This window comes from Pleurodeles waltl, chromosome 1_2, assembly GCF_031143425.1.
Source record: "Pleurodeles waltl isolate 20211129_DDA chromosome 1_2, aPleWal1.hap1.20221129, whole genome shotgun sequence".
Lineage (NCBI taxonomy): Eukaryota > Metazoa > Chordata > Amphibia > Caudata > Salamandridae > Pleurodeles > Pleurodeles waltl.
This window is the reverse complement of record NC_090437.1, coordinates 405622930-405636700: the sequence shown is the minus strand read 5'-3', so window position 1 is coordinate 405636700 and position 13771 is coordinate 405622930. Positions and strand designations below refer to the sequence as shown.

Here is a 13771-nt window from a genome sequence, read left to right as displayed (position 1 = left end):
TGGCGGATAAAACACTCCGTCACACATGTGACGGATATTCTGTTTGCCGTTTTACAATCTCCATAGGATATAATGGGATCGTAATACATCAAACAAGATATCTGACTTGTTTGTGATGGAGTAACCCCATCCGCCAAGATCACAATCAGGCCCTTAGTCTCTGCCAACATATATGTTTTCTTAATATTCCTCTTCTTCTTCCAAATGTCACTGCAATCATTTGCGTATCAGAGAATCTCATTGAGGGACTTAGATTGCTACCAAATCATGTTCTGCTGTATGTGCAAACTAATTTCTGTATGCAAACCTAACAAACTGAGACAAAAACCCACTAAGATTCTTCCTCTGAGGATTTTGGACAACACTGTGCTCTCTGAAAACTTGCATCAATCTTTCATAATAATCAACTACTGACTCCTCAAACTATTGAGTAGTTTTGTTTATTTTAAGCCTATCAACCTCTTTCTGCAGGAACTTCATTTTCAAGTAAGCAATCACCTTGTTATATTTGTCCATAATAGTAGCCAAGGGCATGTTTGTTCTAGAATCTCTTTGTAGCTCGGCATTTAGTCAGTCCACAACCACCTTACTTTCTGCCCACAAATCTTTGGGAAAAACAGTGTCAAGAAAAGTATTCAAGTCTTCCCAAAGCAATTTTGAATCTTCACAATCCTGTCCACCTCAGTGTAGCATTTATCAGGCTTCCCCCACAACTTTTGAATTTGATTTGTGAATCAAAAAGATCACCGCAACTCTAGGGCACATGAACAAACCTACCTCAATGCACTTCTCTCAATGGGTGTTCCCCAAACTCTGCATCACTCACACTAGCTCACCCTTCTGCTCCTCCTATATTCTCTTTCTTTTTATTTTCTTCTCATCCACATTTGCCCACCGATCCTTATACTTCTGTGTCTCCTGCAACTTTCTAATGCATTCTCCCATTTCTCTTACATGCATATTCAAGCTTGATGATCTAATTTTCCTCAATTCATCCTCAGTCATGAGCGTCCTAAAACTTGTCTTTAATTTCAGCTTTTTGTTAATATCTACTCCAAACATTCACCAGCTGTTTCAGTCTTTTGTGTACCGAGTGGCATACATTGCTGCCTCTCTGCTTAGGAACATAAGACAGTCTCATAGTAAATGTCTATTAATTTTGTCTCAACGGATCCCCTCACAAGGTCCTTGAATTCTGCTTTTAACTGTACTATATTTTATTTTATCTGTGGGGGAAGTCCCTTCTGCTTGAGATTTTGATCCGGAGACTGCATTGGTGGCAGCAACGGTTGTATTTCAGGGGGGGAACCTCTTCTAGAGTCGTAGCAATGGCAGATATAGCAAGGGTTGTCGCAACAGTAGACACACTAGGGGCCATAATGATGACAGATGTACTACCAATACCTAATGATGGATCTGAAGTAGGTAAGGGAAAACCTCCCTATGGTGAACTCTGCCCAGCTCATGCAATCTAATCAAATCAGGTTTATAAAGCGCAATTACTCACACGTAATGGTCTCAGAGCACATAGGTTTTTTTTCCTCTGAGCTTCAGTTGAAGAGCCAGGTTTTGAGGTCCTTTCTGAATTGGGTAGCAGTGGTGATTGTCTGAGGTGCAGGGGAAGGGTGTTCCAGCTCCTTGCCACGAGAAACGCAAAGTTTCTTTCACTAGCTGTGGTCTTCAGTATGCGCTGTACGATGGCTAGTGCTTGTTGAGTGGAGCAGAGAGATATGGTGGGGGAGTAGAAGGTGATGCAGCGGTTGAGGTAGGTGGGTCCTTGGTTGTGGAGTGCTTTGTATGCGTTGACGAGGAGTTTGAAGTTCATTCTGTTCACGATAGGAAGCCAGGGAAGGTCTCTTGAGTGATTGGAGATGTGTTTGTGGCGGGGAATGTCCAGGATGATTCTGGCGGAGGCGTTTCGGATGTGCTGTAGTTTTTTCAGGTTCTTCTGGGTGGTGCCAGTGTATAGAGCGTTGCCATTGTCGAGTCTGCTAGTAACCAGGACATGGGTTAGAGTTCTGCGGCAGTCCTTTGGGATCCCTTTGTAGATCTTCAGAGAAGTCAGAGTGTGTGAAAACAGGAGGATGCGACTGAGTTGACTTGGCGAGTCATGGTGAGCGATGAGTCCAGGATGAAGCCAAGGTTGCATGCGTGGGTTGTTGGGGTGGGGGAGGGTGCCGAGGGTGGCTAGCCACCAGGAGTCATTCCAGGCTGATGTGGAGGGTCCCAGGATGAGGATCTCGGTCTTGTCAGAGTTAAGCTTGAGACAGATGTCCTTCATCCAGGCGGTGTCAGCTTTCATCCCATTGCAGAAATTCTTCTTGGCAGTTGTGGGGTTTTCGGTCAGTGAGATAATTAGCTGGATATCGTCAGCGTAGGAAATGATGTTCAGCCCGTGATTCCTGATGATGGATGCAAGCGGGGCCATGTGGATGTTGAAGAGAGTGGGGCTCAAGGAGAAGCCTTGTTGAACTCCGCAGCTGATCTCCATAGGTTCTGACAGGTAAAACAAGAGTCTGACTCGCTGTGTTGTTCCATACAAGAAGGAGAGTATCCTTTGTAGGGCCTTTCCGCAGATGCCAGCTGCGTATAGTCTGGAGCAGAGGCTGAGGTGCAAGACTGTTTTGAAGGCGGCCGATAAGTCCAGTAGGATGAGGGCTGCTGTATGGCTGAGGTCGAGGAGCGAGCGGATGTTATCTGTGGCGGCGAGGGGAGGTCTTCAGGCTGTGGTTGCTCCAAAAACCTGCTTGGGAGATGTCCAGGATGTTGATGTCCTCGCGTCTGGAGCTGAGCATTGATGGCCTTTTTGATGACCTTGGCAGGGAAAAGCAGCAGAGAGATGGGGCGGTAATTCTTGAGGTCCAGGGGGTCGGATGTGGGTTTCTTCAGGAGCGGGCAGATCTCGGCGTGATTCCAGTCCTCTGGGAAGGTGTCTGTCTCTATGGAACAGTTGAGGGTGTGATGGAGTCCGGTGCGATGGGGGTGTTCGCTTTGTTGAAAATGTGTTGCGGGCAGAGGTCCACAGGGACTCCGGAGTGGATGCTGCTCATGATGGTGCAGGTCTCATCAGTGGTGAGGGGGATCCGGGGGTCGAGTGGTGCAGGATCTGTGATGGTTTGGTGGGTCGGAGCTGGGGGGTTGTTGGAGGCCTTGGAAAGTCTTGGGATCTGAAGCTGTTGTGTATGTCTTTGATTTTCCAGTGGAAGAGGTCAGCTGTTTGTCGCAGAGGTCTTGAGATGGAGGGATGCGTGCCGTTCCCAATTGGGGTTTAGTAAACTCTTTGAGCACGGCGAAGAGCTCTTTGGTGTTGTGAGCGGTGGTGCTGATACAGTCCTGCAGAGTGGCTTTCCTGGTGACTGATGAGGTGGTGGTGGGATTTGGTGGCAGGTTTGAAGGCCTCAAAGTCTTCTAGGGACTTGCTGTTTCTCCATCTTTTCTCTAGCCATCTGCAGGTGCCCCTGGAGTCCTTGAGTCTCGGGGAAAACCAGCTGGCCTTCTTGAGGTGGTGTTTAGCTGAGGTCTTATGGAGAAGTGCTAGGCTGTTGGCGCATTCAGAAATCCATTGGTGGAAGTTCCGTGCTGAGATGTTATCGTCTGCGGTGAGGCGTGGGGGAGACTAACTGAGGGTGTTGGTGAGTTGTTCCTCAGTGATCTGGTTCCATTTTCTGCTTGGGGCTAGGAGTGTGTGGAGATGCATGGTTGGTGCGGTGAGGGTGAAATGGATATAGTGGTGGTCGCTCCAGTGAAGCGTGGAGGTGTTGTCAACTGTGATGTTATTGCTGGTGGAAAAGATGGTATTGAGTGTGTGTCCAGCGATGTGTGCTGGCGAGGTGACCAGATGATTTAGTCCTATTGTGGCGAGGTTATCAAGCAGGGAAGCGGTGTTGGTGTTGTTGCCATTGTCAATGTGGTAGTTGAGGTCAGAGGAGGAAGTAGTTAGAGGACGCAAGAGCGTGAGGAGAAATTATGTCGACGATGGAGTCGCTGAAGGCTGGTCGGGTGGCCTATAGATGAGGATGTCGTGGAAGGTCGACTTGTTGGTGGCGTGTATTTGGAAATGAAGGTGCTCCATGAGGGGGAAGTGTTCTTCCGCATTGGTTATCAGGCGGAGGTCTGCTCTGCCTCGTGTCACTACTGGGATCACAGGACATGCTGCAGGCAGAAGGACAACATTACATGGAGGTGGTTGAGAAATTATCAAATCCAAAAACTCATCACCCAAATAACTGCCAACCCCTCTCTTTTGTCATCCTCACTTCTCTCTCATGATTTCTTCACTTCTATCCCTGCCATTACTGTCACAGGGTGTATATTTATGCTCTCAGTCACTTCTCCACCCTTCCTGTTTCACATTCCATCCTAACTCCATTCAGGTATGGACTTTATTTCTCATTTGGATTTTATATTTCTCCTTCTCATGCGCACCATGTTCTTATGCGCTCAATGCTTCAAACTGTACAGGCCTTGGTCAGGGGTTCATCTCATATATCACTTGTCTCAAATTCTCCATATTTGTCACATTGAATGTGTCACGTGAATGAAATTGCAAGCGCTCATCTGTCATTGTGATCTTATTCCATTCTTTGATCCAAACACAACTCTGTAATCCAACCTTAGTGGCTATATCAAATGCAGGGATACTCTCTGGAGGAGCCTCCTGATCCTCATGGACAGGTACACTCACATATTTTCTCAAAATAGCTCTTATTCTCTTAAAGAATTTCATCTTTGTTACTCACACAAAAGGCACAGAACTTCTAAATCCCAAATTGAAATGACCCACTGTTTCCAGCAAATCCCAATGTAGTACTCAGCGATACAAAAACCCTTATCAGCGTGATACCACAGAACCAACCAATCGTAGCATGGCACCAAATGGCGTAATGACCAATCCCAGCATGGCACACAAGCTGAACGATCAGCGTGACACCTAATAATGTAACTTGCAGCACTACACACAACTGTTACTTGACTTGGATCAGCTTTGCATAAGCAAAAATAACAAAAATAAAGCAACTCTTGTACATTTACGAGTCACTCTAGGGGAAACCAGAAATAGAACGCTCACCAGAACCAACAAGCGAGTTCTTGACCTCCTGGAATCCACTCTGACTAGAACGGTCTACTCTTGTGCACAAAGAATCAACCAAACACCAATCTAAGTTAGTACAACCTCACAGCAAACGTTTAGCCAAACACCAATCCAAAGGACTGATTTAGATTTCGGCGGACGGGTTACGCCGTCACAATGGTGATGGATATCTCATCCACTGAGACAATTTATATTGGAAGGGACGGGATATCCGTCACCATTGTGATGGACTAACCTGTCTGCCGAAATCTAAATCAGGCCCTAAAATAGTACAATCTCACAACAAAAGTTTAGCAAGTCCCTATCTTGGTTATGCCATGTCGCCTCACAGTCCAACACATCATCTTCAACAGACAAGTCAAATACCACTTAAATATTTCTCTATCCCGGGATCATGGATTACGATGAATCCAGGGTCCAAACTTCAACTCTGACCAATGAGCACCTTAACCTCAATAAGATCAAGCAATACATATGAAAGGCACTTCAATTTTCAGATTCAACACAAAAGCCCTCTTGGACTCAATTTGTCACCACAACTCAAAGGATTACAAATCATTAAAAAATGCAAATACTCTGACTCACGACAACACAGAGTCAAAACCACTTAACCCTATTTTATTCACACTCCTAGAATACTGCAACCTCTTTCAGGAATGCTGGAATGCCGTCAATCTTTCAAATGGGGCAATGAAAGATCAGGAGTGCAGATTGAATCATGGCACAATTTCGGAATCAGGGTTGAATATAAATCATCCAAGCCTCAGTGGAAACCATCTTCTACTCCCAGATTTGTGTTAGTGCTTTTCTTGTGAAAGTTTCTGGACCCACAAAGCGATATCAGATCAATCAGAGTTCACAACTGAGGCTGATCAACAAATCGGTACATTCAATGAATGGGAAGCACATTGGGCTCTACAAGGAAGACAGAATAGTTACATTATAAAATCATAAAAGTTTATTAAAGATTAATGGTTTACAATTAAGTCATTTAAGTATGAGGATAACGTCGCTTGGAGTTGTCTCAAAGGGAAGGGTTAAGATAAGTCAATTCTCTCATAGAATGAGTATTCTAAATCTCCTACTCTGTTCTTCTAAAAGCTCCACTGAGAAACAGATTAACTCATAATCTACTCTGCACTCATTTAAATCACACAATTCTAACAGTTCTTATGAAATTATTCAATCAGGTTACAGTAATGTGGTACAATTGTATACTTGTTAGCTTCTCGGGACCTTCACAGTACAGCTTCTCTCAGTGTCCTTTAAACTTGTGTTGACGCGTCCCTTTATGATAATTTATTACACATCGGGACTCGTTTTAGGCCAATGAATCTTTTGACCCAGTTGAGAGACACCTTAGGACGAGATAGCTAATCAATATGTCAATCAATACGTCAATAATGTCATCGATATTTATCACTACAATACATTTCGCTTTAGTCAAAGTCATTAAGTAATTCACGATGCTACCATGACCTTTCAGCCATAGATAACCACACCGGTTTAGTAGAATTTTATGAGTTTCATTCCCTATTGCTTACAATTCTAATATCAGATACGTCAATCTCAAAACCAAGAATCATAATAGCATAGTCACAATATGGCAACTTTTGGTAAGATTTCATTAAAGCGAGAATCACAAACATTAGAACATAACACGGCATGAACATAGATTAATTTAGCAGAGTATCAATAACGCATCAGTTCAACAAAGCATAGATTCGGTTGTTTGTCTATTTGCGTCAGTTTTAGTGAATACCTGTCCTAACCACTGATTAGAATTAGCATGTTGGGTTTCATGCAAACAATTTAGAACACCAATTTGGAAAACATCTAGCTAAGGTCTCTGTCAAAAGTAAGCAGTTGGTACCTAGAAAGGAAAAGCAAACAGACAAATCACAATTGCATTGTCATAATTACCCTCCAAAGTTTAGGTCAGCACACAGGTTCAGTCTTCGTCTTCAGGACATCAGTTAATTTGCCATCAGTCAGAACTCAGCTCCGGGGCAAAAGGGAACTTCCCTCATAAGGAGGTAAAGTGTCAAATTGGACAAATCTAAGGGCAAGGATGGTTTTAAGTAACTAAACAGAGTGACAAAGTTTCTGGATAAAATCAATAGCATTCCCTAACCCACCTAAATGACTCCCCGTGACATGGGTTTTTATCCCTTTTTCGTTGTACATTCCCCCAAACTTTTATTGGTCATCTGTTATACCCCACTATCTTTAACCTATCAGAATACACATTAGGTAACCCAGCTCTTCACCGCATATTATTATACAAGTTTTTGATTGGTCTTTATAAATGACGTCTTCAGAGGTGGCACGTCCGGTATGATTTCATCCTTTTGTAATTCTTTGCACATCTTTTGGTCAGCAGTTCCATTGTCTTCACCAGTTTGAATAACCTTGTACATTACATTAATCTACACTGTGTCAATTTGTTTTCAACATTTATTCTGCACTTATTGAAGAATGCATGAGAACGGATCTAACATGGTTACATTGGTCTTCTAATTTGAAGGAAAAAGAACACACAGGGTCGTGTCCCTTTGTGAGTCAGCTCACTGCAAAGTAGAAAAATGCATTTAATATGAGATCCAAGCAGCTAAGCTTTGGCTCATGCTAACTTAAGGCCTAAAAGGATTTCAGCATAGATTCAATAACGTAATCATTAGTATAAGCGTAATATAAACATTTTGGTCATTATTATTAGTCTACGTATACATTGGCTGCCACTCCCCGTGGTCACATTTCAAGTGCACGTCCAAGCAAAATTTACCATTATTATAGTTTCTATGCAGCATTATCACACATTAATCCATAAACATTTCATGTTAATATACATTATAAACTACGCTCTCTCACTTGTATGATCTATTACAAGATTATATACAGAGATCAGCCTTTATTATGCAGGTATCTCCGTGAGTATGCTGCTCATAATAACATTCCATTCACAGTGAAAACTCAACAATTATTCTCCAGGGAAAGAAAGCGAAGAGCGTTGCTTTTGATAATTAGGACTTCAGCTTTACTTAAAAATAAATGTTTTACTAGTCAAAAAGGTAGTGGCAACCAACGTTAGCCATTTTAAAATGCAGGCCTACATTAGCTATGGTTAATCTAAACGTGAATAAACCATAGTTATTAATATTTTTGTCTTAATGTGGATTTAATGCAAAAACACTTAACTATAAAAAAAACGTTTTTGATAGAATGGGGTTACATATGGTGGCCAGATACGCAGCGGCAAGCCAAATGGTCCTTCGTCTAAAATGTTAGAAATACTTGCACAGGTGCTGGGTGTTAGCCCTGCTCTGCTAATCATGTTCACATGGTAAATTCTGTTTGAAGATGAGTAAAATGGCATATGTGTTTCCCAAACATTTTCAAACAAGTGGTAACGTTTTTAGAAGAAAATGCTCCAAACAGGGCTCTGTTGCTGACTGTGGCGGACGGCATATGCCTCACGGTTGTGAGTTCTAAATCAGTCCCTCTGTCATTTGTAAGAGTTGAAAAGGAAGTAAAATGCAACACATGGACAATACAGGCTCTTCTGTAATTATCCTAGCTTTTTGTATCATGTTTTACTTCTTTCCAATTATTCATGTTTTTGGCAAGTTTTCAGTACTTTTAAGCAGGCCAGCCATGGAACAGGGAATTTGTTCTGCTGGCAATGTATACATAATTAAATAGAAATCCAATTTTGCATCAAATAATTTCACCCTTTTCGACTTTTTGAAAGTAGTGTCCAGCTAGACCAACAGCAGGCCCAAGAGTGAGAAGGCCTTAGCTCTACATAACCCCTGTTAGCATGTACACCCAGCAGAGTTGAGTGCCTGTAAACTGGCACCACGTCAAGTACCATATGTGTTAAATATTAAAGTACATGTTTTATCTTTGCACAACCACAAGTTACATCTTGAATATTTTATTATTATTCTCTCATTCCTTTTCTGCAGCAAAACAGGACCCATTGGTGACAGAAAACCACATTTTCGTTGCTGCTGTTGCAGTTTGTGTGCTCTTGATTGTTGTTGTATGTGCTTTGATCCTTATACTTAGGAAATACAAATCAAGGCGCTATCAAAGGTAAGCTTACGTTTTTGGTTTGCTTTTGGCTTCATTCGGGTGGTAAGATGACTCAGTGAGTTCATGCCGTCTATTGACATCTGCTGTGATTATATGAAAGCTGACTCAGCCTTACTGCGAGCAGTAATTTCCTTCACAACATATTGGGTAATAATAACACCTGTTATTTACAGTACATAGAAACCACGGGAGATGTAAAACAAGTGGTTATTATTTTATATTATTATTATTATTATTATTACCATCATTATGACATCCTTTCCGAGATTGCGATTTTGAGTCAGGCTCCTTTCTGTCAATCTGATCCTGAATTGACCTATGGCAAGCTGCTAACAAGTTAAGTAATCTCCTGCCTTTGGAGTTCCTGTTCATGCTACCCAGCTCTCACAAACTAGTGCTCGCAGTGTTATGGAGTTAGTTTTTTAATCGTCAGCCATGGTACCATCTGCCTGGTACGTTAGTTAAGGCATTTGTTATTGCTTCATTTGTTGCAAAATAGGTCATTAGTGCTTTCATGTGAATGACAGGGAAACACCAGTTAACTGCAGCACAAGCAAAAGCACAGTCACTGATGTTCAATTTCAAAGTACTCAAGGAGAAGCTGAACTGTCCCCCTCTGAACTACCTTCTCAAAGTAATGTCTGCCTAGTTGCTGCCTGTAGTGTCCTATGTGGAAGGAATGCGGGGCAGGGAGATAGGCATATTACCAAAATGTAAGAAAAAACATATAAGGCTATTTTTAATATTCCAAAAAGTGCTTCGCTAGTCCAGGTCCAGCTAGCATTTGGACTATAAAAGCAGTCCCTTCAGAGCAACGGTGCATTTATCAAATTATTTTGGAGGCTACGAGTGTAAGGGGATAGGTCCATAAATAACCTGGGCTGCCTGGAAGTGGAAGACCAACATGTTAGTAACATAAAAGGCTCATGGGGAAACCATTTAAACTAAGAGATTCAAGTTCTGGGTATGAAAGAAGCTTGGGAGACTAGTAAGGGGAAACCAGCTTTTAATAAAGCAAAAAATACCTCATCTGTATTTTATCCCAGGCTATGGACAAAGACATTATGGCGAGCCAGAGACACTTATGGGCTGTGCTTGTGTCATATACCTCACTGAGCCCTTAGGACTATCTATCTGCGCATTTCTCCATGCCCATAAAACAGCAGTTTATGTTATTTCGCTTTGGGTTTCTAGACACAAAAGATTTATGTCCCACCTGGAAAACACAACACACAAATCAAACTTGTCGATTATGTGGATACAAGCAAGCATCTCTTATACATATATTCTGCACATGCCCGATTTTTGGGACAAAAAGAAAAAGCTACTGAAACCACCCTTCATATCTCTGCAGATTTGTTACTGTAGATAAGCAGTCATAGGTTGGTTAAATGGACAGTCAATTCCCCTAGTTTGTAAGGGGGTGACATTTTTAGAAAATGCCTCTCAAAGAGTTGGACAAGATAGAGACGGGGTCATTGTCAGGAAAGAAAGCATCCCCAGTGGAGCAGTAGAGAGTTCAAATCTACAGCAGGAGCTCCTCAATGAGGATGACCTGGTCGAAAGGCAGAATGATTACACACAGCATATGTATTTTATTAAGCCTGTGGTACAGGCCACATAAGCATTAAGAACTTTTGGTGGCCTGAGCAGAAAAAGCTCTATTTTAATTTGATATTTTAAATGACTGTGGTTTTTATTGTTTTTATGGTTATGCAATGGGGTTAATAAACTATGCTAATAAAATCTGATAGTGATACTGGATTTCATCAGTGTTAAACAAACATTGTCATCACTAAGGGCCTGATTTAGACTTCGGCTGGAGGGTTACACTATCACAACATTGATAGATATCCCGTCAGCAGACATTTAAATCCCATAGGAAATAGTAGGCCCTATGTTGGAAAACAGATACAAACTGTTCCATTGATGTCCTTAACAATGGTTATAAAACAGAAAATGTTCCTACCCATGTTGGAGGGACTGTGGAATGAGCATGCAACTTCTACATATATAGTGGACAGGCTCTTAATATTTTTAGGTAACTGGTTGTGTTTCTGTGTCAAATGCTTCTGTATATCCAATTCTGGGTGCTTCAGAACATACATTATATTTTTCGCAACCAGTTGTTTTTAGCAGTTACTTTTCAAAATTCTTTCAATAAAAGTTAAACATGAAATCAAAACTCATGTAATGAATGTGACAGGCATTTTGAATACGCTTGCTATAGAATACTTTTGTAGAAATATGCAATTTGTAACTCTCACAAACACCAGTTCTTGAAGGCTATTGTTCACAAATGCAACAATGTATTGTACACTGGGTAAAGCAACAACTTACCCTTGGACCACCAGGGGCCAGTATATATAGTTCCGAGGAGAACAAGTGAGTACCAGGTAGACTCACAGAAGTGGGAGAGCAGAAGCTATACAGTAAGAAGAGAAGAGCACATTTAAGTTCTGGAGTGGAAGAATGGCATCCAGGCAAGCTTAAACTGCTCCCCCAGAAACAGTCTGTAGAAAAAATGCCCTTGTTGGCATGGTTACCACCCCCCACACACACACGTTTTGCCTGATATTGATGCCAACTTGATTGTGCTGCAATCCTCCCAACCAGGCCCCAGCACCAGTATTTTTCCATAAAACTGTACCATTGGTCCCACAATTGGCACTCCCCTGGCACACAGTTAAGTCCCTTGTAAAAGGTGCCTATGGTACCAAGGGCCCTGTGGCCAGGGAAGGTCCCCAAGGGCTACAGCATGTATTATGCCACCCTGGGGGTCCCCTCACCAAGCACATGCACACTGCTTTCGCATCTTGTATGTGCTGGTGGGGAGAAAAAGGCAGAGTCGACATGGCACTCAGGGTGCCATGTCCACAAACCACAGCCTGTGGCATAGGTAAGTCTCCCCTCTAGCATGTCTTACTGCCCTAAGGCAGGGTGCACTATACCACAAGTGAGGGCATAGCTGCATGGGCAATATGCCCCTTCAGTGTCTAAGTCCATTCTTAGATATTGTAAGTGCAGTGTGGCCATATTGAGTATATGGTCTGGGAGTTTGTCATTACGAACTCCAGAGCTCTAAAACTGTACCATTGTTCCCACAATTGGCACTACCCTGGCATACAGTTAAGTCCCTTGTAAAAGATGCCCATGGTACCAAGGCCCTGTGGCCAGGGAAGGTCCCAAAAGGCTGCAGCATGTATTATGCCACCCTGGGGGATCCCACACCAAGCACATGCACACTGCCTTTGCAGCTTGTATATGCTGGTGGGGAGAAAAAGTCAGCCCACAAACCACTGCCTGTGGCATAGGTAAGTCACCCCTCTACCAGGCATAATATGCCAATAGTGTCTAAGTCCATTCTTAGACATTGTAAGTGCAGTGTAGCCATATTGAGTATATGGTCTGGGAGTTTGTTATTGCAAACTCCACAGCTCCATAATGGCTTCACTGAATACTGGGAAGTTTGGTATCAAACTTCTCAGCACAATAAACCAACACGGATTTATTGAGAAATGCACCTAGAAGGCATCTTAGAGATGCCCCCTGTATGTTAGCCAAACTGGTAGTGCAGGACTGATCCGTCTGCGCCAGCCTGGCACTTTCAGATGAGTTTTTTACCACATGGGGTGAGAGCCTTTGTGCCCTCTGTGGCCAGAAACATAGCCTGTCCTGGGTGGAGGTGCTTCACATCTCTCCCCTACAGGAACTGTAACACCTGGCGGGGAGCCTCAACGGGTCAGGCCTCTTGTTACAGTGCCCCACAGCACTCCAGCTAGTGGAGTTGCCTGCCCCAGGGCAAAGTGCCACTTTTGGCGGGATAATTAGGGAAAGCAGGGAGGAATGACCACCTCACCTGGGACCACCCCTAAGATGTCCAGAGCTGAGGTGAACCCCTCCTTGCAAAATCTTCCATCTTAGTTTGGAGGGCAGGGACCAATAGGGTTAGATCTGTGTCCCCCTCCCCAAAGGGAGTGGACACAGGAAGGGTGCAGCCACCCTCAGGGACAGTAGCCATTGGCTACTGCCCTTTGACCTCTGTAATGCCCCTAAATCCAGGATTTAAGGCCTCCCCTGAACCTAGTTGGTCAGGTTCCTGGCAGCCTCACAAGAAGAAAGTTGAAGGACTGCTGAGCTGAAACACAGCAGAAAGACTGAAGACGCAAACTGACTTGGCCCCAGCCCTACCTGCCTGTCTCCAACTTTAAGAACCCTACAAGAAGAAAGTGGTGCATCCTGCAGGACAGCGACCTCTGAAAAGCCTCCAGAGGATTGCCTGCCTCACAGAGGACCAAGAACTCCAGTGTACAATGGCCCTGTCCAAGAAGGGACTCCCTCTAAGGACTCCAGAACCGCCCCTGATCCCAGAGTCCTGTCCACTCTGCACCCAACACCCACGCCCTGTGACCAGGTGGTCCAACTGACTAGAGCTGGTCCCCAGACAATTCTGAGCAAGTGCCCACCCTGGGGTTGACCCCTCCTGTCCAACACGATGATGCCTGCAACCTGAATCCGAAGGACCCCCCTGGCTGACACAGAACCGGATGAAGATACCAGTTGCCAAAAGGTACTCTGCAT

At 43.5% G+C, this 13771-nt stretch overlaps 1 long non-coding RNA gene across 1 annotated transcript in view; it reads left to right on the top strand.

The window, feature by feature from the left end:
* The window catches only part of LOC138295592 (uncharacterized), a 92460-nt gene that overhangs the window by 32601 nt on the left and 46088 nt on the right, over nt 1–13771 (top strand). Inside the window, exon 2 of the long non-coding RNA XR_011203636.1 lies at nt 9061–9190. This is a non-coding gene — a long non-coding RNA (uncharacterized lncRNA). The remainder of the gene's footprint in view (nt 1–9060; nt 9191–13771) is intronic.